Consider the following 27,577-nt stretch of genomic DNA (forward strand, 5'->3'; position numbering starts at 1 on the left):
CAGAAGTCATGTAAACTCATGAATGATAAAAGGTTATCTCAGAACATGAACAGTTGCTTCCTTTATATGACGGCCCAAATGGACAGGTGGTTAAGGCGCTCGACTCGTAAGTTGAGGGTCGCGAGTTCGAATCCCCGTCGCACCAAACATGCTCGCCCTTTCAGCCGTGAGGGCGTTGTAATGTTACGATCAATTCAACTATTCCTTGGTAAAAGAGTTGCCCAATAATTGCCGTTGGGTGGTGATGACTAGCTGCCTTCTCTCTAGTTTTACACTGCTAAATTAGAGATAGCTGGCACAGATAGCCCTCGTGAAGCTTTGCGTGAAATAAAAAAACAATTCTTTATATGTAATTGGAAAACCCCATAAAAACTGCAAAACACAAAAAATGATACCATAAGTTTGTATATACCTCCGCATACACTCAGTAAACCTCCATCCAAAATTTGGTAAAGACCCATCAACAAGGGGTGAAGTAGAGGCAAAAAAGCACAAGAACGTTAATAGAAACCAAAAAAAAAAAACATGCAAGACTGAAAATGTGAATGTATTTTCCCATGGACCTAATGAACCTCAATATGAAATTTGATGAAGATCCATTTACATGTGACGAGATTGTGGGAAGAAACGCCCATAAAAATCGTTAAATGCAAAACTCAATATTTCTATGCACCCTCGAATGGACCGAATTGAGCCTCCATACCAACTTGAGTGAAAAGTGAATATCCTCATGGACATATAACGGACAGTACTATTATAGTTATATAGATACATTTCCATACTTAAGAACATTACAGACGTTAGTATACAGTTAATAATTATACTCGAAAAGGACTGCTTTCAAATTACTCTAATGCAATTTCTTTTTATATTCTATCTGAAGTATAGTGTCCACGCCATATTGATTCACACAAATTACAATTTAAACGCGTGTTCATGTAGCTAACAGAGAGGAAACCAAACATTTTGACTTTAAATAGAGTTTCGCATAATAAAACATTCTCGGTGGTATGGATTTGAACTAAACCCCTTGTGAATATTTAACTTCCTTGTTTGTTTTTAGTTAACTGCTACATAATGGTTATCTCTTCTCTGCTTGCCACGTGTATCGAAGTTCAGTTTCTGACGTCGTCCGTAGACATGCCACTGTACCACTGAAAAATATTTACCTCTTTCAACCAAGCACTTTATCAAACTGTAACTGAAAGTGAGTAACCGAAATTCTGAATCTTTGAACCAATATTCACAATTGTTTGAGAGATTTTAATTAGCATTAATAGCCCATAATATTTTCCTATTCTTCAATAACAATAAAATCGGTTTCTTCACTGTCTTTGATCAGAGGCTCGATTTCCCTCGGTGGACTCAGCAGATAGCCCAATGTGGCTTTTCTATAAGAAAACACACACTAACTGTCTTTGAATAATTGAATATGCTGCTTTTATCTGGCAAGTCTCAAACAGGAAACCATGCCTTCTTTTTTTTTTTTTTTTTTTTTTTTGAAAGACTTGGAGTAGTCGCAATGAAGAAAATTGAGTCAAGGAAACAGAACTTGTTCAGATAAAGGCGATTCGAATGGCGTAAAATATCTCGTGTTTATTCGTGGAGAACGCGTTTTGATTGGTTGCCATGAGCACCGCTACACGGTTGCTACAGGTATTACCACTAGTGTCGAAATGCATGGTTATTTTTTTACCCTTGTGCGAGAAAACTTGATGCTTGTTTAAATATCGACAAGAAAATCCTCGATTTGAATGTCGATTTCCGTTATTATTACATAACTTCAAGTGCAAAAAGTTAACCCAACAAGACAGACATGATATAAAAGAGGCAAATAACCATTATCTTTATAACTGTACTAACGAAGCGTGAACCCCAAATTCTTGATTCCATCCGCCTAAACATTGAGCTAAACACTTCAGCCCCAAAAGCTTTGTTAACTTAAAATAGGTATTTTTTGTTAATATACAATTCTTCCTATCTTACTATTTGCAGAGAAACACGCATGCGTTTAATTGCTTGCTTACTTTACAATGATCTACCTGCGGGATCGAACCTCGAACTTTAGCATTAGAAATCCTAAAACTTAACTCGTTGCCTGCGGTTGGATAACGCGAAGTATAATCAGTACTAAAATAGCAGTGTACGTTTGAAGAAACATATTGTTTAATGCAAATCTCACCCAATTAAAAGTTATCACAATTTCTTGTAAATTTTGGGACAGGTTTATTAATTATATATAATAACTTATTGAAATAGGACGCATAATAAGAGCTATTATATTCAAAATGACCCTTTCAAAACGTGCTATATATGGATGTTTAAAAACACACTAATCTGAATACATCATGCAAGAACTGTTTATTTCCATGTGTTTCGTATTTACAAAGAATATAAAATTAATTTCGTCTCACTAAACGCACACATTCTTACGCGTAAAACAAAACTTTTATGTTTATATAGCTTAACTTTCAAAGGTATAACACATACATCTCATTACGAGCCCGGCATGGCTAGGACGCTCGACTCGTAATCTGAGGCTCACGGGTTCGAATCCCCGTCACGCCACACATGCTTTTAAGTGTGGAGGCTTATAATGTGGCAGTCAATCCCCCTATTCGTTGATAAAAGAGCAGGTCCAGAATTGGCGATGGGAAATGATGGCTAGCGCAGATAGCCTTCATGTAACTTTGTAATACAAAAACAAACAAATTCTCATTATGAAACTAATACATCAGTATGACGTAGTAAAGACTATCCGAAAAGCGTAGAACCAGGGATAAGTTGTAGCTTTTCTTAATTTCATATACGTGACTGATTATGGTGCTGTCAAAGCATAATAAGGTCGAGTTAACTGTTGTGTGGAGAGAGGGGTGCTACTGAATTTAATACATGCCATCCAGAGAAAGAAAAGGTAAAAGAAAAATTGGGGACAACAAACTTCTGAAACAAATTCGTTACTAGTTTCGGACCATTAACAATGGCATGAGCATGGTTCGCAGTCTTAAAATATAATGGAAATGCTGTCTCCCAAATGTTTCGAATTACAAGGATGACATGTGGAATATATTCTGCAACACTTGTTGAAGTGCCTATTTTTCAAGACTTTTGGAACACTCTGTAAATACATCTCTTTCTAAGAGATATAATTTCCTATGACTGTGATTTCAGTAACTATAATAGATGCAATCTTCTTATGATCAAATTTCAAAGTTGACATTTGACAGATTTATAAGGTGTGTCTTATAAAATTGCTTTAACAGATTTATATGTATTTTTATGGTATAAAAGACTGTTTAGTGTATTATTATGAATTAGTTTATTTGTGAATGAATATTTTATGATTGTTTAGTTATTATTATAAGAGATTAAAAGGAGATGATTGTTGAAAGTTGTGTTTGTAACTCATTGATGTATAGAATACAACAAGCAGGCAATTTAATAATGAACGTATAAATAGTACGAGATGAACGTGACACAGCAGGCAGACAAAGACAATAGCAGAAGAGAACAAAGTCATGACCAAGGAAAAGTTTGGCGTAAACGTAACTGCAGTAGAAGTGATAAACCTATCGATTAACATCGGCGTAACGTTAAATATGTTAAAGTAAGACTTACAGTAGCAAAGAAGATAAGAAGAAGAATTTATTCCGTCAAAACGTGATTCTAAATTAACTGAATTGGACTTTGAGAAAAGGACCAATAATACTTTGAAGAAAGAAGACCAAACGATTACTAAAAGAGTGGCAACTCGTACCAAACTGTAAGAGAATTATACATACAATAGTAGTGCATAGTAGTAGGAACAGCTAGTTCGGCTTGTCAACTGCAATTCTAAAGTAATTGAATAGGCCTAAAAGGACTCTAACAAGGAGAAGAGAACCATATAATGTTTATGATATCCCTGTGATCTCTCTCTACATTTTTAAGAATTTGTTGTACATTCATTATAATAATTTCGAATGCATATATTATTCTAAAACAAACGAAGTACATGCTGTTAATTTATCGTTAAATTTATCGCCAACATTTTACAGACACATACTGTAGAAGGATCCCTAGCCCAACCCCGGATTAAGACATAGGCTTATTGGTCTGAAGCTCATGGCCTCACACTAATTAGGGGACCTCAAGCTATGACTATAAATGTATTTCACCTAGAGGTTCTGTCTCGAGGGAGCCTCTATAAGTTGAAAAGCCTAGGGCCAATAAAACCCTTAATCCGGTCTTGCCTAAGCCCAAGAACAATGTGATATGTATTTATACTATTAAGAAGTATAAGTAAAAGCCTTTGATTGACAACTGGCAAACACAACCTTAACATCTGACATCTATAAAGACACACGTATACTCATTTATAATTGGTTATATAAATAATAATAGTAACATTATTGGATTATTTGTATGAGGTTAAAAATCTGAAGACTTTATAACAAGTAAGAAATGTAGATATTTTTCAATTGAACAATTTACTTAGAAAATTTAATTTTATTACTTTGTTTCATTGTAAAACGTTAAATTAAAGAAACAGTTATACTATCAATTATATTATTAGTAAATTAACATTGTGTTACAAATAAACATTTTAAAAAACTGAAATTATAACAACAGCAATCAGTGTGTGTTTTTCTTATACCAAAGGTCATAGTGGACTATCTGCTTTGTCCACTATAGGAAATCGAGCCCCCTGATTTTAGTGATATAAATCCACTATCTTACGCTGTTCCAGGGGTGAACAAAGAGCAATCAGAGCAATCGACCCCCTTTCCTTTTCGAGATTGCACAGGTTTATAATGGATAACGAAAAATTTCGTCTTCTAAAACTCAGAAAATCCTTTCAGTTACAAATCCTCTTTTTTTGGCGACTGCTATATATGTATATCATACGTGTGCTGGAGTTCCAGTATTGTATATGATTACGTATTAAGGTACACATCTTATCATAATAAGTAACAAAGTCCATGACATAAATAGTAATTGAAGACTACAGTTTAAATAAAAAGCATTAACAACAATCTTCGATATAAAATGCTACCGGACGAAACTATCTAAGCTCTTAGGATCATGTATGTTTTATTTTATGAAGGGTTTAAATGCGTTTCTAGAATATTTATAAGGTTCTAATTTTTTAAAACTATCTACATAAAATATAAATATATGATTAGAGTTTAGTAGTGCTTTCAGTATTTCATTGGACCTTAATTGCTTACATGTTAGGTAATAACGGTATTAATAGTATAAAGCGGTCATGCTGCAATACATTAATATAGTATTAAACTAATCTAAACCACTAAATAGTGGTATATTTTCAAATGCGAGGTAAGTCGCCATTGACAAGAGCGACACCTAAGCAACCACTGATACATTTTGTTTGGTCACAGAAAATCACATGATATAATGCATACATGCTGGTTCGTCACATCTAGAACTTTAAATCTCCATTATTATTATGTATCATATCCTTGTTTTGTGTTTGTTTGTTTGTTAAATACACAGCCAGATAAATGCTCGTTTGTTCTATGCTGACCATGAGTATCGAAACTTCGATTTTTAGTGTTATAAGTCCAGAGACCTGCCGCTGAGCCACTGGAAGGGATTGTTTTAATTACATTATAGAAAAGCGCTCAGGGAGCAGTGAACTTAAATGTTTGACGAAACGGTTTTCACTATGATTTGGCGTAACGACTAATTTCCTTGAAAGTTTTTTTTTTTTTGTGTGTAATACGTTATCTACTTAGCAGATCAAGATATATGCTAAATTACATTAAAATTTATCTATTTATAAACAACACTATGCCGTTCACACACAGTCAGATTTTACAAAACTTGTCATGCAGTATTTGATAATACCACGTTTTCAATATTGAAGATTAAAAACCGAAACACATCACGTTTTACCACGTGCTATTTTCGAAATGCTTATGTTTTGATTTTGTTTATTGTTTACTTTTATGGGTTTTGTTTTTTTTGTATGAGCTATCGAGTGAACTTTCACCATCAGATATGTGGAACTTGTCTTCGTTGTGAACGATTTTCCTCTTTATTCATTGATAATGCTAAAAAAATTACTCACGCACATACAAGTAGAGCAAAGTAGCACAGACTAGACTTCTTAAAAGAATTGCAAATATACAGACTATACATACAGAAAGGAAAATAAGTTAACTATGCACTCAGTGAATAAAAAGGCAAACTGTACACCTATTTATATTAAAATAGGCAAAATGTAATCACTGAAAAAACAATTTGGCAAACTCTACACTCATTGAGCTTGATGAAAACGGTGAAACTGTTCACTCATTTAAAGTAAAGAAAAATATACCTACTGAAAGAAAGAGAAAAACTGAGAGCAGAAAAACCATACACAATGAAAAAGGAAATAGGTAAACTTAGTAAAATAGTACATTCATTGAAGTAAAAGTTGGTACCTTAGCACAAGGAATAAAATATCATACCTACCGAAACTAAAGTACTCAAACTATAATTTATGCTCTTTCAAGTGCTTATGGCTAAGAAACTGTTTAACAACGTTCTAATAATAAAGCTCACGACAGTAACTTGAAGATTGCATGACCGTTAATAACTAACATTAAAAAATAACTACCAATAACATTTAAAAACTAAATATAATCAGTGATGGATTTAAGTTTGTGTGGACCTTAAATCCCATATAATTTTACATAGAATAAAATTATCAATGGGTCTCCATTAAAGCCATGGACATGGGGCTGAGCTCCGTCTAGTCCCTACCTAAATACGCTGCTGAATATAATTGCGTAAAATAATTAAATACGAATAATAAAAGGAGAGTGAAACTTATAGCACGAGAAGTTAAACTACAACCAAATAGAAGTCAGAATCAGGCGGGATATTCAAATATATACGAAGATAATTATTTTGGGTGAAAAGTAAGCACTTTTGAGTTGTGACTGGAGAGTCACGTGCATTAGGTGACTGTACACAGACAGAACTGGAAGACAAACTACTCGAGAGTACTGAGGATTGACTGAACATTTTTTATCAGTGGAGAGGACTACCTCGAAAAGTTTAGCGTTTGAGAACTAAGAGTCAAATGACGTAAAACATCGCTCAGCGGCTCATTGTTTAGCGTTGTTCGTTGCCAAGTGAAAAGCTACACAATGGTGCTGTGCACAGACTTGCCGCTTTGTGATAGGTCTGTTTAGTGACTGTTGCTATGGGAAAAATATATAATAAAAGCCTATACACGAAGTTCCAGTTGAACGTAACGTCCACTTAAAAGAAGTAGAAAAACAAACTGAGATGTGATATATAATCTTTTATTCTTCTTTGGAGCTTACAAGCTGCTCTCATCCTTCTGATAAAAATTTTCAAGAAATATGTTATTGCACTAGAATATTCTTTTTTTTCTATTTTTTATCTGGAAATGTTACTAAACTGCTCATCACATCGTAAAACATTATTGAACAGTGAAACGCTAAAACCATTTGATATATATATATTAAAACTTTTTTAGAAACGAAACTTGATAGTTTTTTGTTTATACTAGAATATTTTCAGAAATAAGTACACTTGCTTATACACCCGCTTTTTAATTCAACACAATGTTAGGCTTAAGATTAACTTTATGTACTTCTATCAGATATTGTTTGTTTGTTTTGTTTTGTTTCGAAAATATACGCAAAACTACAAGAGAACTACACACTCTAGGTGTCTCTAATTTTGAACTTATACGCTAAAGAGAGAGCAAACACTTAACAATACACATCGCCCATTTTTAGGCTATTTTATTATAACTAATGGCGTATCGAGGCCGGTGGCTTTCGTTTATCGCACTTATATATATATATATATATATTTAGATACACACTTGTATGAAAAATATGAAAAACATCATGAAAATGCGTAACTAAAATTAAATCAGCGTTTGGCATAATAAATTATACAATAATAGCGTCATCTGGCAGTTACTATTCTACTTCGCACCGCAACCATGAGTGATAATAGACTTCCAAGATGTTTAGCTCAAGTTTATAGGTTGAACTATCTTCGCCACACCAGTCACCATATACGACACATATAATCAGTACTCGCACAGTCACTAAGGTCAACGACGGTTATATCTTGTGTAAATATCATATTGTGTCACTGACTTTTCGGAACAGTAATAATTATATATACGAACCAGTAATGTGTTCGCATTTTTTTTATAGCAAAGCCACATCTGGCTATCTGATGAGTCCACCGAAGGGAATCGAACACCTGATTTTAACGTTGTAAATCCGTACACAAAAGCCAGTAATATATAAGATTCAAAATATTTTATATCGATTACAAAGCTTTTTTTAAAACATTTATTCCAAGGGACGTAATCGTCAGTTTTATAACTGACCCAACGCTCCAAAGTGTGGTTGTATTTATGCAGCAAAGGAGAGATGAACCATTCATTACCTTCATATTTACAGCATGCTACGCTAACCACTAGGTCACGCTAAATCTTTGTAAGTATTAGCGATTTTCTAACCTATAGTTACCTAAACATAGTAAAGAACTGTACTAAAGATGTTAACAATATACTCTCTTCAAATGGCTTCTAAAGATTTTATACTTGGACTCATATATGATCCATTCATATTAGTGTTGGCTACTACTAATAGAAGTTTATTAGTCATGTTAATGTTGTCATGGCAGTAACAACACTCTCTATAACATTTTGAAACTCAAAATCTTTATTTTTCTTTTCTGACAGAGTTGTAAACACGTACGGTCACAAATTCTTTCTATTAAACTTGGTTTTAGTAGGCAAAAACAGCTTTGGTTCTTGGTTTACTGTTATTATACAATAATCAACTAAGGTTTGAAAGGGTTATCTTGAAAGTATAAATACTGCTACTTTCACGTAAACTTATAAATAGGCCCGGCATGGCCAGGTGGGTTAAGGCGTTTGACTCATAATCTGAGGATCGCGGGTTCGAACCTTGGTTGCACCAAACATGCTCGCCCTTTCAGCCATGTGGGCGTTATAATGTGACGGTCAATCCCACTATTGGTTGGTAAAAGAGTAACCCAAGAGTTGACGGTTGGTGGTGATGACTAGCGGCCATCCATTTATTCTTACACTGCTAAATTAGGGACGGCTAGCGCAGATAGCCCTCGTGTAGCTTTGTGCGAAATTAAAAAAAAACAAAAACTTATGAATAATACTGACATGGTGGCATTATAATGAAGCAAGCATTATTGGAACACAAGCAACAGGGCGTCGTATTTTGGTCGTATGAGTGTTGTGCAAACGTTCTAATGTATAATCTGGTTTTATTATTGGTGTTTTTGCATAATCTGCAAAAACGAGGTGTAACTATAAATACATTATTTTGTTAAAATTGTAATAGATGATTATCTAACAAAAACGTCAAATAAAACTGGTATGTTAAGGGTATCAAAGCTACCCATTGAAAGTTATGACGTCATTTTTAGTTTAGCACAATGCGTGTCTAAACTACGTCAAAAGCTAGTGTAACAATATTAAAATGTCAAACTTAAATGGGTAACATATATTATATATTTCAATTACTTTAAACGGTCATGTATTTGCTTATACACGGAAGAAGCCCTATTCTTTGATAGAAGTAATGTACAGATGTTGAATACATTATATTCAATCGAATTTTGAGCCCCTCCACGTTGTTACAGGTCACGTCACCATCTCCTGTCATGCTCTACCTGCCCACCGTGCACCTTGATAATAGTCTTGTAGCACAGTTCTAGTGCAAAAAGATCAATCGTAAGACAGGAACTTCTAAAGCATTATACTGCTCCCTACTGGCTTTCTATGTTCCATCAAGTATACGAGGACAACGATTTCTCAACGCTCGTTTCAACAGTCCGATTGCACAGAAATCCACAGACGCTGCATCTGGCGAGTTGAGCGATAAATTTTCGTATAAAATAGCTTGTCTACCCATTTTTCGTTTTCAAACTGGTTGAGGTATATGACTGTAGAATAGATATGTCCTAGAAGTAATTTGTGTACACGTGACTTGTGTCACTTTCTAAATGGAACTCCTTCTTGATTATTTTGAGTATCAATGCCTAGGGTACGTGGACAGCTTTTGTCACAAATCTTTGTGTTCGTGATTTTCATCTGTTACAAAATACCACATTTTCATTACCACAGCTGGGAGTAACACTTATTGCAGGCCTTTTTCTAGATGGCTCTGGTACCCCAAATTGATCCATATTTCTTGTTTTGTAATGACATATGTGTAAGAATAGCTCTATCTTAAAAGTTTGAAATCTCTAATTGGAATGCATATACATGATCTGAGTGTATTTTGCATCGAAAAAAGCTATTACATGTATTTTTCAAAAGCGATCAATTTTCGGTAGCAGAAAGCTACTCGTAAAATGACAAACTATGTCAAAATGTAATTTCAATACACGCCGTTCCATAGTGACGTTATACTGGTTCTCGTTGTCACTTGATATTCTGATTTGTATATTCAAGATCTTTTTAAAATAACATTGTCACCCCTTTCTCTGTGCGTAAGTATATTATTGTTGTCGTTATATTTTAAACGTTTTAGATTAGATTGTAGTTAAAGGGGTATGGCATTAACAACGAGAAGATTATCAAAGTAGACCTGCATCAATAATCTAGTAAGTTCAGAAAGTATCGAGAAACGAGATAAGAGAATAAAAACGAGAAACCGTAAAGTAATGAGTCAATTGAAATTTTGTTTCCAGTTCATAAAATGCCAATCATTCAGTGTAAATTCAGTTACAATGAAGTATTTGCATCCCTGTTAGTTATCGCGTTATTATTTGAACGATCAGTCGTGAACTGTGTAAGTTTATTTTTACGTTATCGTAGTCAGTTAGCGTAGTATTTAAGTTTGGACATCATTTATAAACTTAAGCCCGCAAGTGACAAGAGTGTACAAGTGACTACAGCTACTAGAAACGCTAAAGAAAATTAATGTTTGAAAACAACCCGCTCAACGAAAAAAAAAATGTTACAACATGAAAAAGACGCTGTTCAGAACAAGTAGAGAAAGATGAGAATTTAAGTGCCCTAAATAAAATTGTTGTTAAACATGTGCTCAAAACCCTGGTGAGACGCTAAATCAGTTAATACTTTTGTCTATTACAGATGAACTAAGTATTTGTGAATATTTCAGTTATTTAATGATTTTATCGTGTATTATCGATAATGTAAGAACTTCTATAAAAAGAAACTCAAAATTTCTAGCTTACTTGAGACAATGGACTTCTCTTGTTAGTCAGTACGCTTCTCACAATTTAAAACTTGACTATGACTCTTCCTTATAATTTTCCCAAATTTTAACAAGCATGTAAATTTATAAAACAATGATTACTTACTTATGGTTTAAATTAAAATGCAAGCAAAAGTCAAATAAGAAGCGATTTTACCTCATTCGTCACTTTTGTTTTGTCGTTTGTTTATAGTCAAGAACAAAACTACACAATGGGCTATCCGTGCTCTATCTATCACGAGTATCGAAGCCTGATTTATGGCAGTGTAAATCCGCAGGCATATCACTGTGCCACTGACGGGAGGGGGGGATAGTAAGACTTATTTCGTCTGTGCTGTGACGATAAATATGTCCTCTAGTGGGCAGAACACAACCCGATGTGCAGCTGTGCGCTTAATAACTAAACAACAAACAGTAAAATAAGATAAATCATCATATTTTCTTTTATTATGAAAGATTAACAACTCTGCAAAAAAATAATAGGTAGAAAAAAGAATTCAGTTTATTTGTATACATGATGCTTGTTTGTTTTTGTTTTTTGAATTTCGCGCTAAGCTACAGGAGGGCTATCTGCGCTAGCTGTCCCTAATTTAGCAGTGTAAGACTAGAGGGAAGACAGCTAGTCATCACCACCCACCGCCAACTCTTGGGCTACTCTTTTACCCACGAATAGTGGGATTGACCGTCAAATTATAATGCCCCCACGGCTGAAAGGGCGAACATATTTGGTGCGACGGAGATTCGAACCCGCAATACTCAGATTACGAGTCGAACGCCTTAACCCACCTGGCCATGGCGGTCCTATATATGACGCCGTTTAAGTAGATAGCAACGTGTGATAGAATCCAAATAACATCTTATCTACATAGAGTTATGTAAAAAGTGAAAACTTCCACACGTACTGCTTTAATTAAACGTGAGAACTGTCTTTTACTGATAATGCCAGAGGACTCTTTCACACCCTGCAAATAGTCTTGGCGTTAAATTATGACGCATAGATTAATTATTGTCTCTTACGATGAATGATCTATAAAGAATTTAATAGAATCTGGTAAAACAGCGTTTCCCACGCTTTTGTCAGCCACTCCTTTCTTTTATAAATGTTTGTTTGTTTTTTGCGCGCCTCCCTTTTTAAATGAGTAAAAGAGTGAATTGAGTGACGATATGCAATACGGATACACATTAAAATGTTATGTGATGTAGTAATTACATATTATTTGCATTAATAAAAATATATTAAGACACTTTACATTATTGGACTATTGACTCTCCTAATCTCTAGACCCCCTCCTCTAAAGATCATTTGTGCCCCTTTGGTGGAACGCCCCACACATTGGGAAACGGTGTGGTAAGGCATTATCTAAATATTTTAGCTGGTAATTTGCAAAAAACAAGAAAAAAGTAGTACACAGATATTTTTGAGTGGAAGATTTGTTTTTGGAATTAAGCACAAAGATACACGATGTGCTATCTGTGCTCTGCCCAGGTATCGCCCCCACAACTAAAAGGACGAGCATATTTGGTGTGACTGGAACTCGGACCCGCGACCGTTAGATTACGAGTTGAGTGCTCTAACCACCTGGTCATGCCAGACCAATATAAATCAAATAAAATTTATAAGTATCTTATGTTAACTCTCTCAATACGTTAAAAAAATCTGAAGATCAGGGAACAAAGTTTAATGAATTCAAAGGCCAGAATATTGAACTACATAGTCACAGTGAGTATAGTTTAGTTTAGAAACGCGTTAGGGTGAGCAACCTTCGCCATGATGATGGAAGTGCAAAGGATAAATTCAGAACTGAGTATTTTTGTTGTGCTTGATCAACTTGTCACTGCATTGAAATACCGTCTTGATGCATGTAAGAATGTTGCCACCAAATATGGACTCCTTTCCAAATTATAATATCTTTTATGTCAAGAAATTAGCGAAATCATAAACTGTCTTATCCATTCTTTCCTAACGATGTTGAAATCGACGCAGAAAACGAATTAATCCAGTTTTCCAAACTGGCAATTCCAAGGCTACGAAGTTTATTCACATAATCTGAACCAACAGAATCAGCGGAGAAAAGGATGTTCCCCTTTCTCCATGGGCATGTCCTTATCCAAATATTTCCTAGTGTTGAGATTGTGCTAAGAATATGCTGATGGTTTCAAACTGCAAGAGGAGCAATCATTTTAGAAATTGAAACAAATAAGAAAAGAGGTCTGGAAAACCGACTAAACAGTCTGTCACATATAATGAACATAGAATGTGGCATACTTTGAAAGATAAAATTTTCGAAACGCATTGATGCGTTTAGTTATAATAAAATTAGAAAAAGACAATTCTAGCTTTATACAGGTACATGTATGTTCTAGTCAAGTTGTCTCCATTATCATTTATAAGTGAATGAAATGTATTTGCGTATGTCTGTGGTTTGAATATATTGTTGCAAATGTTATAAGACTAAATGTATCATTAAAATGTTCTCATATGTATACGCTTAACATTATGATTTTGGCGACGAAGTTCATTTAGTTCGCTAGAGATCAATATATCTATGATGGGAAGGGGGAAGCTCTTCTTTTCTTACCGCTCGAGGCCCAAACCACCCTTAATCCATCACGGAAAATAACAACTTATATTGATCGTTTAAAATTCTATGCTATAATGCTGTTACTACAAGGGCATACACTAAGCCACGTGAACTATTCCTGTAAACTTCAACGTGTTTTTGTTAAAACTTAAAATTCGAAAAGTTATAGGAGAGTTTGATTTTTTGTATAAATTCTGAATTGTCTCTTCACTTTGAAATACGAATTATAGCAATAGAGTTTTGTACCAATCTACCTATTACCTTGAGCGCACAATGACAATGGAAACTAACATCAATATATCTTACGTCACAATAGCCTATAGTAGCATTTATTGATGTGTTGACGTAAAATAATATATCCTACCATCAAACCACTCCAATAAATGTTTAACTAAACGCATACAGAAAACAGGGTTTGCAACAAATATTAGTTTTATCCTCAGAGAAGAATTTGCAAGCTCTACCTTAATAGTTTTTATTCAAATATGATTTAATAAAATTAATATTTTTTTTACATCCGCAAAGTAAGGTTTTATCAAAATTAAAACTGTTTTTCAAAGAGTCTATGACAGGTGTATGTCTATTAAACAACGATAAATAAATTATTCTTAAGAATTAGTTCTTCTGTGAGCTTTTTTTTTAATATTGTGTCAATAACGATAACAGTAGCTGTAAAAGAACGAACCCTGTTAACGAGTGTTGAAAGTAATCTGTGAGTCTCTATAGCAACACTTACTGTTGCTGTAAATAAACACATGTACCACAAGTTATGTTAACAATGTTACTTTGCACGAGGCAGGAGCCTTTTAACGTCACAAATTAAGATAATAAAAGTATAGAGGTACATTTATCAATACGAAGCACGTAAAGAAAATTGACCTCAAAAACAATCTACATAAATATTTTAATGGACATAAGTCTTTCTAATATTCACAGTGAAAGCTAATTTGTCAGCATTTTTCTAGTTTTAAACATACTGAATTATTGTTACATCTTGAAACATACAGACCAATGTTATTCCAAATCCGTATTGTAACACGTATGCACAAGTAATTTTATTTGGATGTAGACAACAAATATTATTATAATTAATAGCGGATTACACAGAGTTTGTTCTATATACAGATGTAATTAAAAAGTAGGATTAATTTCAATGCACTTCATTTCAGTTGATGTTATTTACTCAGACCGAAAGGTTTCATTGATTTTTTCAGTAATACTGAGAAAATCAATTTCTCTTATAAATGTTTCATGCAAGAGTAAGTTATAATTAACGAACAAATGCGGCAATAATGCGATTAAAAACAACTAAATGTACAGAGAAATGGACCAAACCAGTTTGATTGTATGTTGTTAAGCGAGAAGGTGCACACTAAGCTATCTGCCCTATACCTTCTACAAGAATCAAGTCCTGAAATCTAGCGCAAGCTCACAAGCTTAGCGCTTTATCACCTGATCGTTTAGGTAAAATATTGCTAAGTTAACTATCTTAAAGCGATTACTAAATTTTTGTTTTTGTATTTTTAGGGAATTATAATTGGTGATTAATAAACTTAGTTTGTTTCAGAGTGTTCACGCAAATGGCTATTTACACATAGCAGTTTTTAATATTGAACTGACAGACTAGATGTGAGGTAGGTAGTCAACAGTATCCACCGCCAACTTTTGTAAAACTAAACAATCGTTTCAACTGGTATTTGTATAAACATATAAACAGTTATTCTTCATTTCCACTCCTGTGTACTTGTGCTAACCATCGTGCTATTCAAACTCATATGATTAACCAAGTACCTTGTGTGTGAAAATTGCAGGCTACAATACATGTTTTAAAGTATTATACACAAAAAATGCGCGGCCCGGCACGGCCAGGTGGTTAACACACTCGACTCCTAATCCGAGGGTCGCGGGTTTGAATCCCCATCAAACCAAACCTGCTCGCCCTTTCAGCGGTGGGGGAGTTATAATGTGACGGTTAATCGCACTGTTCGTTGGTAAAAGAATAGCTCAAGAGTTGGCGGTGGGTGGTAATGACTAGCTGTCTTCCCTCTAGTCTTACACTGCTAAATTAGGGACGGCTAGCGCAGATAACCCTCGTGTAGCTTTGCGCGAAATTCAAAACAAACCAAACCAAAAAAAAATGTGAAAACACAAAATGAGAACATCGTTCGAAAGCCTTGAACTATAAAAGTATTTCACGCAGATGACAAAGAAACCTTTAATGTTACACGGTCTATATTCGTATTCGTGCGTAAGCTCTTTTAATGAACCAATAACTTTGACTTTTTATAATTCTAGAAATAGTATTTCAATTTTTTAATATAAAAGTACTGGCCGAGTTTTCGTGACGAAATGTTTGGCAAAATTCTTCAGGAAATTAACAAGTCTTTCTCCACATGGATATATTTACACGTCTGCTGATTTAATGTTTCGTGCCAAAACCGTGAACATTTATTCTTCAAATTATAAAAATCTGTAGTCCAGGCGTGGAACAAAACCTGAGAAAGTGCTTGTAATAAGCTAGTGTGACTATTCTATTTCATAATTGGCAGTCACTGAACATTTCTTAGAGTATTCTGTTGAATTTTACAACATGTAATTTTTCATTAAACAGTTAAAACACATACAAAATTGGAAATAATTATGAAAACACTGAATTAAATTGGTATAAAATGATAATATTGTGGGATTTTTCTTTTTTTCACTCTCTTGTACGAAAATTAACTACACCAGAGTACAGTCACATGTTGATAGTCAACACTGTAATTGGCATTTATCCAATGAATCATAGAGTGTCACGCCAGCATAATGTCTATAACAGAACAGGTGATAATACTATTCCCAGGAATGTACTAATGACCACTAGGACAAAAATGCCAAATAACAACATATAGCAATCAAAGTTTTTTTGATGAAGACTACTCCATGCGACAGACTGAGACAAACTTTCATGTTTTAGTAAAAGCTGTCCAGAAACTCTGAAGAGGATAGATAAATTAATACTTATGACAAAAACGCAAACAAAAACCAATGGAATGAGGAAAACTGGAGGAAAGTGCTCTTTATGGATGAAACCATCGATTATACAGAGAAGAAGGGTATTACTGTCAAAGTATAACGTCCGCATTGAAACATATTGAGGGATCAATTACGTTGGGGACCAACATAAAATTCATGGCACCCTCACATTTCAAATAAGTTATATCCGTCATGTTATTCCCCCAGGAATAAGACTTGTTGAACAGATATTCATCTTTCAGCAAGAAAGTAACCCTAATCGTATACAGAATATGGTAAAACGATAGCTGAAAGAAATATGACGTCAACCGAGCTCTTCAAACCATGGTTTGGCCTGCACAAACTGCTTTGTTTGTTTGTTTGTGAATTTTGTGCAAAGCTACTCGGCGGCTATCTGCGTTAGCCGTCCCTAATTTAGCAGTGTAAGATTAAAGGAAAAGCAGCTAGTTATCACCATCCACTGCCAACTCTTGGGCTACTCTTTTACCAACGAATAGTGAGATTGATCGTAACATTATAACGCCCCAACGGCTGAAAGGGCGAGCATGTTTGGTGCGACCAAGATTCGAACTCGTGACCCTCGGATCACGAGTCGAACGCCTTAACACACTTGGCCATGCCGGGCCTCACACAAAGTGCAGATGTAAATATCATTTAGACTCTATGGTCTAATATGTAAACTGAAAAGGTCAAAGTAATCAAACAATTTGGTGAATTACGGCGGGTAAAATAAAATATTTTGAACAATATTTCTTAATCATACTCAGATAAATTTATAATATCATAAAAGCAAATTGCATTGTTCTGATTAAATCAAATACAAAAATATGAACGAACTGTAACGTTTATTTGATTTTCTTTCATATAAATCTATAATAACGTACTGTAGTGGTGGGTTTTTGTTCTTCTTGTTGTTTTTAATTTTGATCAAAGCTATAGTGGGCTGTCTGCGCTACCCGTCGCTGATTTAGCAGCGTAAAACTAAAGGGAAGGCAACTAGTCATCACCACCCACCGCCAACTCTTGGGTTACTCTTTTACCAACTGTACCGGTGGAACATTGTTAATTTAGTTGCAATATCTTGTTTGCGAGTCTTGTATGTGTATCACATGTGTATTTTCATAATTATTTTGAAAACTGCATATATATTTGAAATTATTTTAAAAAGTTATTGGGGCAAACCCCTAGTTTTGTATCTCATATGTCTGAGCAGAAATTTTAGGATTTTTAAAATAAATATATCAATGTACATAAACGAGACGTAATTATATAATAATTATGAGCATAAATAAATATGTAAACCATTTTTCATTACTTTCATTTAAAACAGTTTTTGTGTTCGGATGCTCTCAGTTAAGTCGTTAACAGAAACAATTCATCATCCCTAAGGATACTGTGTTCACACTAAGCTAGATTCCTTTACTTTAAAAGGAGCTTGAAGTATTGTAACATAATAGCGAGTTGAAAAGTTACTTGATTAATAGAATTTACTTTTCACAGAAAGTAACCGGAGATAAGCTGTAAATTTTACACGAAGACTTGAACTGCACAAAGCTGTTTAAAGTTTACCACACGTTCCACGAAACTTAACCGTAACTAAACTAAGACTTGAACTGCACAAAGCTGTTTAAAGTTTACCACACGTTCCACGAAACTTAACCGTAACTAAACTAAGACTTGAACTGCACAAAGCTGTTTAAAGTTTACCACACGTTCCACGAAACTTAACCATAACTAAACTAAGACTTGAACTGCACTGTTTAAAGTTTACCACAAAGAAACTTAACCGTAACTAAACTAAGACTTTGCACAAAGCTGTTTACACACGTTCCACGAAACTTAACCGTAACTAAACTAAGACTTGAACTGCACTGTTTAAACTTCCACGTTTAACTAAACTGTTTGAAAATTTGCATTATTCCAAATATTCAAACTGTTTGTCGATGAATTCATCACGTTGTAGAAACGTACATTATCTTTCCACAAGAATGAATGAATTACTAAAATTGTTTTTTGTTGTTTTATACGTTCATAATAAATAAGACCGAACATAAATTAGTAATACTTAGAAGTAGATTTGTAATCTATAAATTAGTAATACTTAGAAGTAGATTTGTAATCTATAAATTAGTAATACTTAGAAGTAGATTTGTAATCTATAAATTAGTAATACTTAGAAGTAGATTTGTAATCTATAAATTAGTAATACTTAGAAGTAGATTTGTAATCTATAAATTAGTAATACTTAGAAGTAGATTTGTAATCTATAAACTAGTAATACTTAGAAGTAGATTTGTAATCTATAAATTAGTAATACTTAGAAGTAGATTTGTAATCTATAAATTAGTAATACTTAGAAGTAGATTTGTAATCTATAAATTAGTAATACTTAGAAGTAGATTTTCACAGTTATTTATAAAATCTATTTCAGTTCAGGTCAGAGATTCTTTGCTATTATGAACTTATAAACAATTTGTTTTATCTTCATAAATTTCATTGTCTTTAATGAGCCTTTATCTATGTATAAATTGCATGGTGTGTGTGTGTGTATAATATATATATATAATATTTCCCTTTCCAGACGACACGCAAATTGTCTATCAAATTTCAGTCAGATACAGAGGAGGAATCATCAAGTTCGGAAAGATATTAAGAGTAATTATTTTTTAATGATGAAATAGGATTTTCCTCCTTATTGCATGGAAAAGGTAACAAGTAATAAGAAAAGATGTCTGCCCACTTGTTGAAATCTCAAATTCATCACCTACATTAAGTAGAAACAAAAGTTATTCATAAATTTACTGTATATGAAAAGTGTGTTGCATTTTTGCTAATTAGTTCTGATAAGGCCGCGTTAATTGTGGGGGAGTGTTGTGATTCATTCTTTTAATCTTTATTTATTTGTTTTGTATTATAAGATTACTGTACGTATTAAATGTGTATACAGCTGTAACGATTTCTAACTTTGAGCGAGTCCTTCTTATTATTTTATAAAAATGATAAAATATCCAGTTCAGTTATCGAGCTCAATAAGCTCATCAACAGACCTAATTTACAAATTAAATTGGCCTGGCATAGCCAGGTGGGTTAAGGCGTTCCACTCGTAATGCGAGGGTCGCGGGTTTGAATCCCCATCAAACCAAACCTGCTCGCCCTTTCAGCGGTGGAGGTGTTATAACGTGACGGTTAATCCCACTGTTCGTTGGTAAAAGAGTAGCTCAAGAGTTGGCGGTGGGTGGTGATGACTTGCTTTCTTCCATCTAGTCTTACACTGCAAAATGAGGGACGGCTAACGCAGATAGCCCTCGTGTAGCTTTGCGCGAAATTCAAACAAAAAACAAAACAAATGAAACTGTACAGTTACTTACTTGTTACATTTTCTCGTGTATCCACTGACTAATGTAACCTTTAACTCAATGAGTAATCACTAACTAACTAACTCATTCATTACAACTATCTGATATTTTTATTTTATTGCAATATTTATACCAAACTTATAAATAGTTCAAGACATTATCTGCACGTCACATCAAACCTAGACACTCGGAAGTTTTCAACATATAATGCATCATTCCCACTCTATGCCGAGATTTCTTTAGCAAAGAATATAAAATGTATAAATCAAAATATTTAGACTTAGTTTACAACACTCCTCCTTTCCTGTATGAGAAGTTTTCTGAAGCGCCCTAACACGTAAATAAAACAGTACACTAAATTTTAAATTCCACAGTTACCAATAAAATTCCTATTTAGAGTTAAAACATTAATTTTCATACACCTAACATCACAATTATTGAATCATTACGAAAATATATAAAAGAAAATACAATCTTAATATTGGTCATCACAGCAATGCGTATTTCTTTACTTAATCACGGCATCCATTTTTTTTTCTGTCATCAAATATTTATGCCATTTTGTCTTCCGTGGCTTAAGACACCAAGAAGGGTTGACCTATTGTAGTTTACTGTCACTTAGGGAGTTCTCTCTGAATAGATAGTCAGGTGAATTCACTGGTAGGTATATCTCTGGTAATACTCTGGAAGTGATCTTGAATGAAATCTCAGACTCTCTAGCAGAATTACTTATGTCTTGCAAAGTCTTTGGTGAAGCTAAGCAAGTGGCTGTTTTCCTGTTGACATCTTCCTAAAAGCAATTCACAAAATATGGCATTCGGTTTTGAACAGCAATTCTCCTAGATTGTAATCTATTGCATTCCAGGTCAGCTGTCTTCATTAATTTTTACATCCGTCTTTGTTGCTACTTGAAGTCCAACCTTTGTTGATGTAATATTTTTATAATGTATGTAGATTTCCTTGTCATAGAGCATGAAGCTACTTGAACCGAGTCTAACGTTACAACCGTGTCTTCACATGAAACCAGTATTAAATAGGCACTCCTCCTCGTTATTACTTATACATCATGTTACCTCGAAAAGTTTCTAAGGTGAGAAGGACTTCCATCTTTTCTCTTGTTTGAACTTCATGCCCATTTGCTGTTTCCATAAAGACATGTTCTTTCTTCCTCTCTAGAGTAAATTTCTCACCTTTTATTGTCAGATTTGGTCAAACAATGGAAGACGTAGATCTAGAGTTGACAAACATAAGGAAATACTTCACATCAATAAACCTATTGACTCGTGAACTAGTTTTGTTAAGTAATACACTCTTTACTTCTAATGGGCAAATGATATATTCTCATCCACAAAGTATCATTTGCTTGGAGTAATATAGATGACCAACTTATTAGATTCTTGGATGTAATGTTCATGTTTTCCACACTTAGAACAGTTCCTTCTAGCAAAGATGAAAAGCTCTTTGTTCACTATTCAATCTGTTCACTTGATAACTTATTTTAAACTGAAGGTGATATTCCTCCAATAGCATTTTTTCGTTATTAGTTGTTGATTATTCAAATGGGCAATATTATTTAGCTCAGTCCCGCTGAGAGTCATCATAAGCCCTGGAGAATAATTAGAATGTGCCCTTCCCCAGTAAATTTTGTAATAATGACATATACACGCATAAGTGCTTGAAGGTATAATTAACGTTTCTTTAAATATTCTGTGCTGAGTTAATACATTCCACATACATTATTGCCATTTTTATGAGCCTTTTGGTGGGCGGTGGGCTCTGAAAAAATATACGTAGTCTACCTGCCCTCTTGGTGGACCTGGTTGAGCTGGCCAGCTAAATTCTGAAACTGGTTTAGATAGTAATATAAATACAATAGTTGAAGAAGATTCCACAATTAAAGATGGCATAAGAGTAGTAGTGACGGGTCTCTCTATTTCATATTTCATAGCTAATAATGTTTCAGGTTGAATTTTCGAGCATATGTAAAGGGTTTTGGTTTTTTTTTTAATTTCGCATAAAGCTACTCGAGGGCTATCTGTGCTAGCAGTCCCTAATTTAGCAGTGTAAGACTAGAGGGAAGGCAGCTAGTCATCACCACCCACCGCCAACTCTTGGGCTACTCTTTTGCCAACGAATAGTAGGATTGACCGCACATTATAACGCCCCCACGGTTGAAAGGGCGAGCATGTTTGGCGCGACCGGGATGCGAACCCGCGACCCTCAGATTATAAGTCGCACGCCTTAACACGCTTGGCCTTGCCGGGCCCTATGTAAAGTGAAGTACTGCTGATTTGTTCCTTCCATTTAAAAATACATTTTGTAGCTGTTTTATTCTGTTACTGATGTTATTTTCTACTTCGTTGCCAACTTTGTTGATGTCTTTGTGCACTCACTAAAACATTTTCGTATTTTAATTTTATTATTATAATCTGTTTGCACACGTCTTTGATCTTCTCTACACTTACAATTATTTTTATTCTTAATTCTTAGGTCTCTTTGTGTTAGTTTTTCTCTTGTGTTTTGTTTTTAATGTTTGATCTTTTAAATTTCTGCTATTTTTATGCCTTTTCATCCTGTCCTTTTCATTTCTTTTCTTTTCGGCCTTAAAAATATTTAAAGTTCTGCTTGAACATTCAAGTCTCTACCACAGTTATTTGCATTTCTTTCTCTCTCTTCATTTTCTTTATTTTAATTGTGTTTCTTTTTCTAATTTTCTGTAAAGTTCTTCTTCACTTCTAAGTTTTTAAAAACTTCCATTTCTTTATTTTCTTTTAACTTTCTGTTTCTCTCTTCTAATTCATTTCCATTTTCAGTATCTCTCTTTTTGGGCCCGGCATGGCCAAGTAAATAAGATACTTCGACTCCTAATTCGAGGGCCGTGGGTTCGAATCCCCGTCACACAAACATGCTTGCTCGCTCTTTCAGCCGTAGGGGCGTTATATTGTTACGGTTAAGCCATTCATTGGTAAAAGAGTATCCCAAGCTTTGGCGGTGGGTGGTGAGGACTAGCTGCCTTCCCTCTAGCCTTACAGTGCTAAATTAAGGACGGCTATCGCATATAGCTTTGCGTGAACTTTAAAAACAAACAAACAAAAATCATCTTATTACAATATTTTCGTTGACTACATGTCACTGCATGTGTTAATACTTTAGCAAAGTTAAAGTCTACATACTGCAACATTTATTATTAAGTCTCAAACTAGAGTTGCTATGTTGAGTTCTTGGTAGTTATCCTATTCAAGCAAGCAAATCAGAAACCTTTAGAAATGATTTGTCTTAAGATTGCATGTAAATGATTGGTTGACACATGTGACCTATTGACTTGTTGTATGTCCCCCACCCCACCCCGGTACAGCAGTAAATCTTCAAATTTACAACGCTAAAATCAGGGGTTTGATTTCACACAATGGACAGAGCAGATAGCCCGATGTTGTTTTGCTATATGAAAAACACAAACACTTTAATCTCTTGAACCAAAGAATGAATAAACTGGGTAATCTAAAGAATTAAGTTCAAAGCTGTTGTTGTTGTTTTAAATTAAGCAAACAGCTACAAAATGGGCTATCTATGCCTTGCCCACCACGGGTATCGAAACCCAGTTTTTAGTGTTGTAAGTCCGCATACATACACCTGAGCCACTGGGGGGCTCTTTTTAAATTAAGCACAGAGCTACACAATGTGGTATCTGTGTTCTGCCCACCACGAGTATCGAAACCCAGTTTATAGCAGTGTGAGACCGCAGACATACTGCTGTGCCAGTGGGGAGCTAAGCTCAAAGCTAAAAAGTGAAAATACCAAAAGAATTTAGCTACATAAGTTGAGAATTTAAATAGATTACATAGAAAGGTATTTTTTATTTTATCTCTTAAATATTATGTGATACTCATCAACGAGTTTAATGAGGTGCTACCGTGTAGCTTTGCGCGAAATCCCAAATAAACCGAATTCTTTCTTTTTGTTTATCTTATAATTTCTTGGTTAGGCCTGGCATAGCCTGGCGATTAAGGAGCATGACTCAGAATTTGTAGGTCGTAGATTCAAATTCCTGTTACTGAGCATACTCGTTCTTGTAGCTGTTATAATGTTATTATTAAAGAGTAGCCCAACAGGGTGGTGTTGACTGGATACCATCCTTCCAGTCTATCACCATTAAATTAAGACGGATAGTGAATATAGCTCTTGAGTAGCTTTACACAAAATTAAAAACAAAACCAATCAAATTTTCTTTAAAATTATTCTTGGTCTTTTAACTTTTTAACTGTTTCTCATTATTATTGTTTTAATTTTCTATTAGATTTTCAATATCACTTCGAATAAATGTTGTCATCTTGAAGACTGGTCTTGATTCCATTTTATCTTTGCATACATATTGTAGCAATTCTCTCTCATTATTCTGTAAAAACACTGTAAAAAGTCGTCCATTTAAGAAAACGAAGCGGTTTATTTCTTCTACTTTAAGTTCTGTAAGACTACAAGATTAGCAAGTGATAGGCCTAACTCACAAATAAAACTAATCAGGCACTTAATTAGTAAATTTCCTGTCATATCTTTCGCACAACTACGTTGCTATTCCAGAGCCGCAGTGTTATTTTGCCTAAACCTTAAATGATCCGTTCTTTTACATTAACCGGAACTTAGTGGTAGAACTATTTATATTTTCAAGTAAGTACCTACAATAATAGTATAGCTGTTATACATGTCACTTGTTATTTAAAACAGATCTCTTAAGAAACTATATACGTTTTCTAGTTTATTTTCCACGCGAATGTCCTTAAGGAAGGTTAGAGCAACATCACAGTTTATTACGCATGTTTTCCATTCACATAATTTCAACCCAGTGTACTCGATTACACATACACAACTTACATCTTGAAATGACAGGTTAGTAAAAACTTTAACGACGCAACGATAGCTGTACGTTTACTGAACCTAATATTTTTTTACATGATTTCTTTTAATGATACGAGATTTTGATATTTCATACACCATTAACTCTACTGTAGAAACAACGAGTTCCATACACTGGGGATCAAGGAACAGATTCGGTGACATCTAAAAGACGATATATACCAAAATAGAACGTAATGTGACCTCCAGCAATCATAAGTGAATTAAATATTTCGAGGATATAAAATAACAGTAAAAATAGTTACAAATTATCTACTAAGCATTAAGAGAAAGAGGAAAGGGTATTACAACTTTTACAGCCTGCGATACAATATACGGAAAAAAGCAAGTTTAGCTCAGAGAACACACACATATCGCTTTCTAGGGTTATGTATAACGCCACCTATGTTTCATTATTTAACTAGACCATAGCCCAATAACAGTTCAACGAGAACTGAAGTTATAAGCTTCACTATTTGAAATGGTGACTTGAGTAAACTGGGTATGTTTGATCAGTATACAATAATTATGTTCAGAATGACAAAATATCCTGTTCGACACAAAACTAACATCCTTTTCTTAAACGATGATAATGGACGATTCTTTATCACTTAGTGAGCTCGTTGCACCATGAAAGTATAATGAATGTTGTCTGGATGTACAAACTTATTTGGTCTTCCTTATTTTTAATTTATCGTTTGAAGTATCGGTGGTTTTAGCGGAGCTTAGAAAGAATGATTGAGAAATTGTATTTTCAAAAGAAACTAAGGATGTGCATAATTTACCTTTTCACTTAAAAAAAGTGGGTAATTAATTAGAGAATAAGATGTTTTTGTCTCTTGTGTGCTAATTAAAGTACATTAAAATACTCATTTTACTGAGATATTATACGAACAACACAAGTTTTCTTCACAAGTTATTTTACTAAAAATTGCAATGCTACTATGGAATCAAAAATCATATGCCCTGTGAGTAAACCACGATTCATTTTTTAATCTTTTGGCATATTAATAAAAACAAAAAACGCAAGAGATCTATCCTTACAAGCATACTAAATAATAGCAGTTATTATTAGTTCTAATCATAGACTGAATTTAGCTGGAACCTATAAAATCCTAGTCCAGTATAACTTCAGATCATCAAAGATGATGAAAAGTCAGGATTTTGTTTCAATACCTAATCTTGCGTGTAACGTTTTGATTTGTATTAATCCCAAAAACCTCCGCTAATAGAGATAAGAGGGACACTCCCCTCCCCCGAACTTTTATTTCAGCAGACGCCCTCAGTTATGTCATACATAATCAATCAATTGATAAGAATAATGTCGATGGATTAGTAACTGAACTTTATCGTTTCGTAATCAATGGGTTACTTACTACGTATATATCAGTCAAAACGTATAGTTATGAAACATTTTATAACGACACAAGAATTACAATGCACAAGCATTGAACATTACGCTAAACTTACCAGAATAATTATTTTCAAATTTCATCTTATGTTAACTTTAAAAATCAGATCTGTTCAAATAACAGTCACGCATCCAACATAAACATGCAGCAGTTTGAGCTCTGATAATTACGATAATTGCAGTGCAGCTATTCCACAGCATGAACACTTGTGCACAGATACGGTTCAGTGCGGTCTTAGCGCACATTACTATCCGTCACCTCGTATGTGGCTATACGACAATTATACCTTTGGTTTGACAGACGGCGTTAGACATTACCTTAAACATTCTAAAAAGCAATTTTTTAAGAGAAACAATACAACTTAAAATAGTGCTGTGTGCGACAAGCACAGAATGTGAGAGCAAACACCTTATCTGATAAAACTAAACAGGTCCCCGGTGAGACAACGGTAAGTCTGTTGAATTACAAGGTAAAAATATAGAATTCGATTCCCCCTCGGTAGACACAGCAGATAGCCGAATATAGCTTTCTCCTAAAATAAATAAACAAAACAAAGTGGTCGCTCCCTATAACACATCAACAAAAGCTATTTTAACTTAACTAGATCGATCAACTCAAGATCTTCAGCAAATTATAGATATTGCATATTAGATTATTGTTAAACACATGTTAAACACGTTACTACCTGATACTAAACCTTTAAACCTCTCGATCTACTGGGTGAAAATTACAAATTAAACAAAAACCAACTGATCACCAGTCAGCGATTTATATGGGAGAAGTTCCACAAAAACTTTAATTAAACCATGACATTAGAGTTGGCTAATAATGTCACATTTTGTATCACGTATTGGTCTTATAGCTGTGTGGTTTCTGGGTTTAGTGAGAACTAAATTAGCCCCACACAGGAAGTCCTCTACCTACCTTATGCAGCAGTACAGCTTCGGAAATACTGTTTTAGGGCTTCCTTCCATGATGGGATTGTTTTTATCTTGTTCTGCAGATAGAATAAATCTTAATATAAAATATTACTGTCACACAACACATACCAATCGGCTTAGTAAGGATAAAGT

At 34.2% G+C, this 27,577-nt stretch overlaps 1 protein-coding gene and 1 long non-coding RNA gene across 2 annotated transcripts in view; one reads left to right on the forward strand and one right to left on the reverse strand.

Annotated features, from left to right (window-relative positions):
• LOC143236831 (bicaudal D-related protein homolog) overlaps positions 1 to 27,577 on the reverse strand; it is a 55,919-nt gene that overhangs the window by 23,517 nt on the left and 4,825 nt on the right. The window lies entirely within an intron of this gene.
• LOC143236833 (uncharacterized) overlaps positions 4,995 to 27,577 on the forward strand; it is a 29,197-nt gene continuing 6,614 nt past the window's right edge. Inside the window, exons 1-2 of the long non-coding RNA XR_013019766.1 lie at positions 4,995 to 5,066; positions 8,193 to 8,480. This is a non-coding gene — a long non-coding RNA (uncharacterized LOC143236833). The remainder of the gene's footprint in view (positions 5,067 to 8,192; positions 8,481 to 27,577) is intronic.

Source organism: Tachypleus tridentatus, chromosome 13, assembly GCF_004210375.1.
Source record: "Tachypleus tridentatus isolate NWPU-2018 chromosome 13, ASM421037v1, whole genome shotgun sequence".
In the NCBI taxonomy this organism is placed as follows: Eukaryota; Metazoa; Arthropoda; class Merostomata; order Xiphosura; family Limulidae; genus Tachypleus; species Tachypleus tridentatus.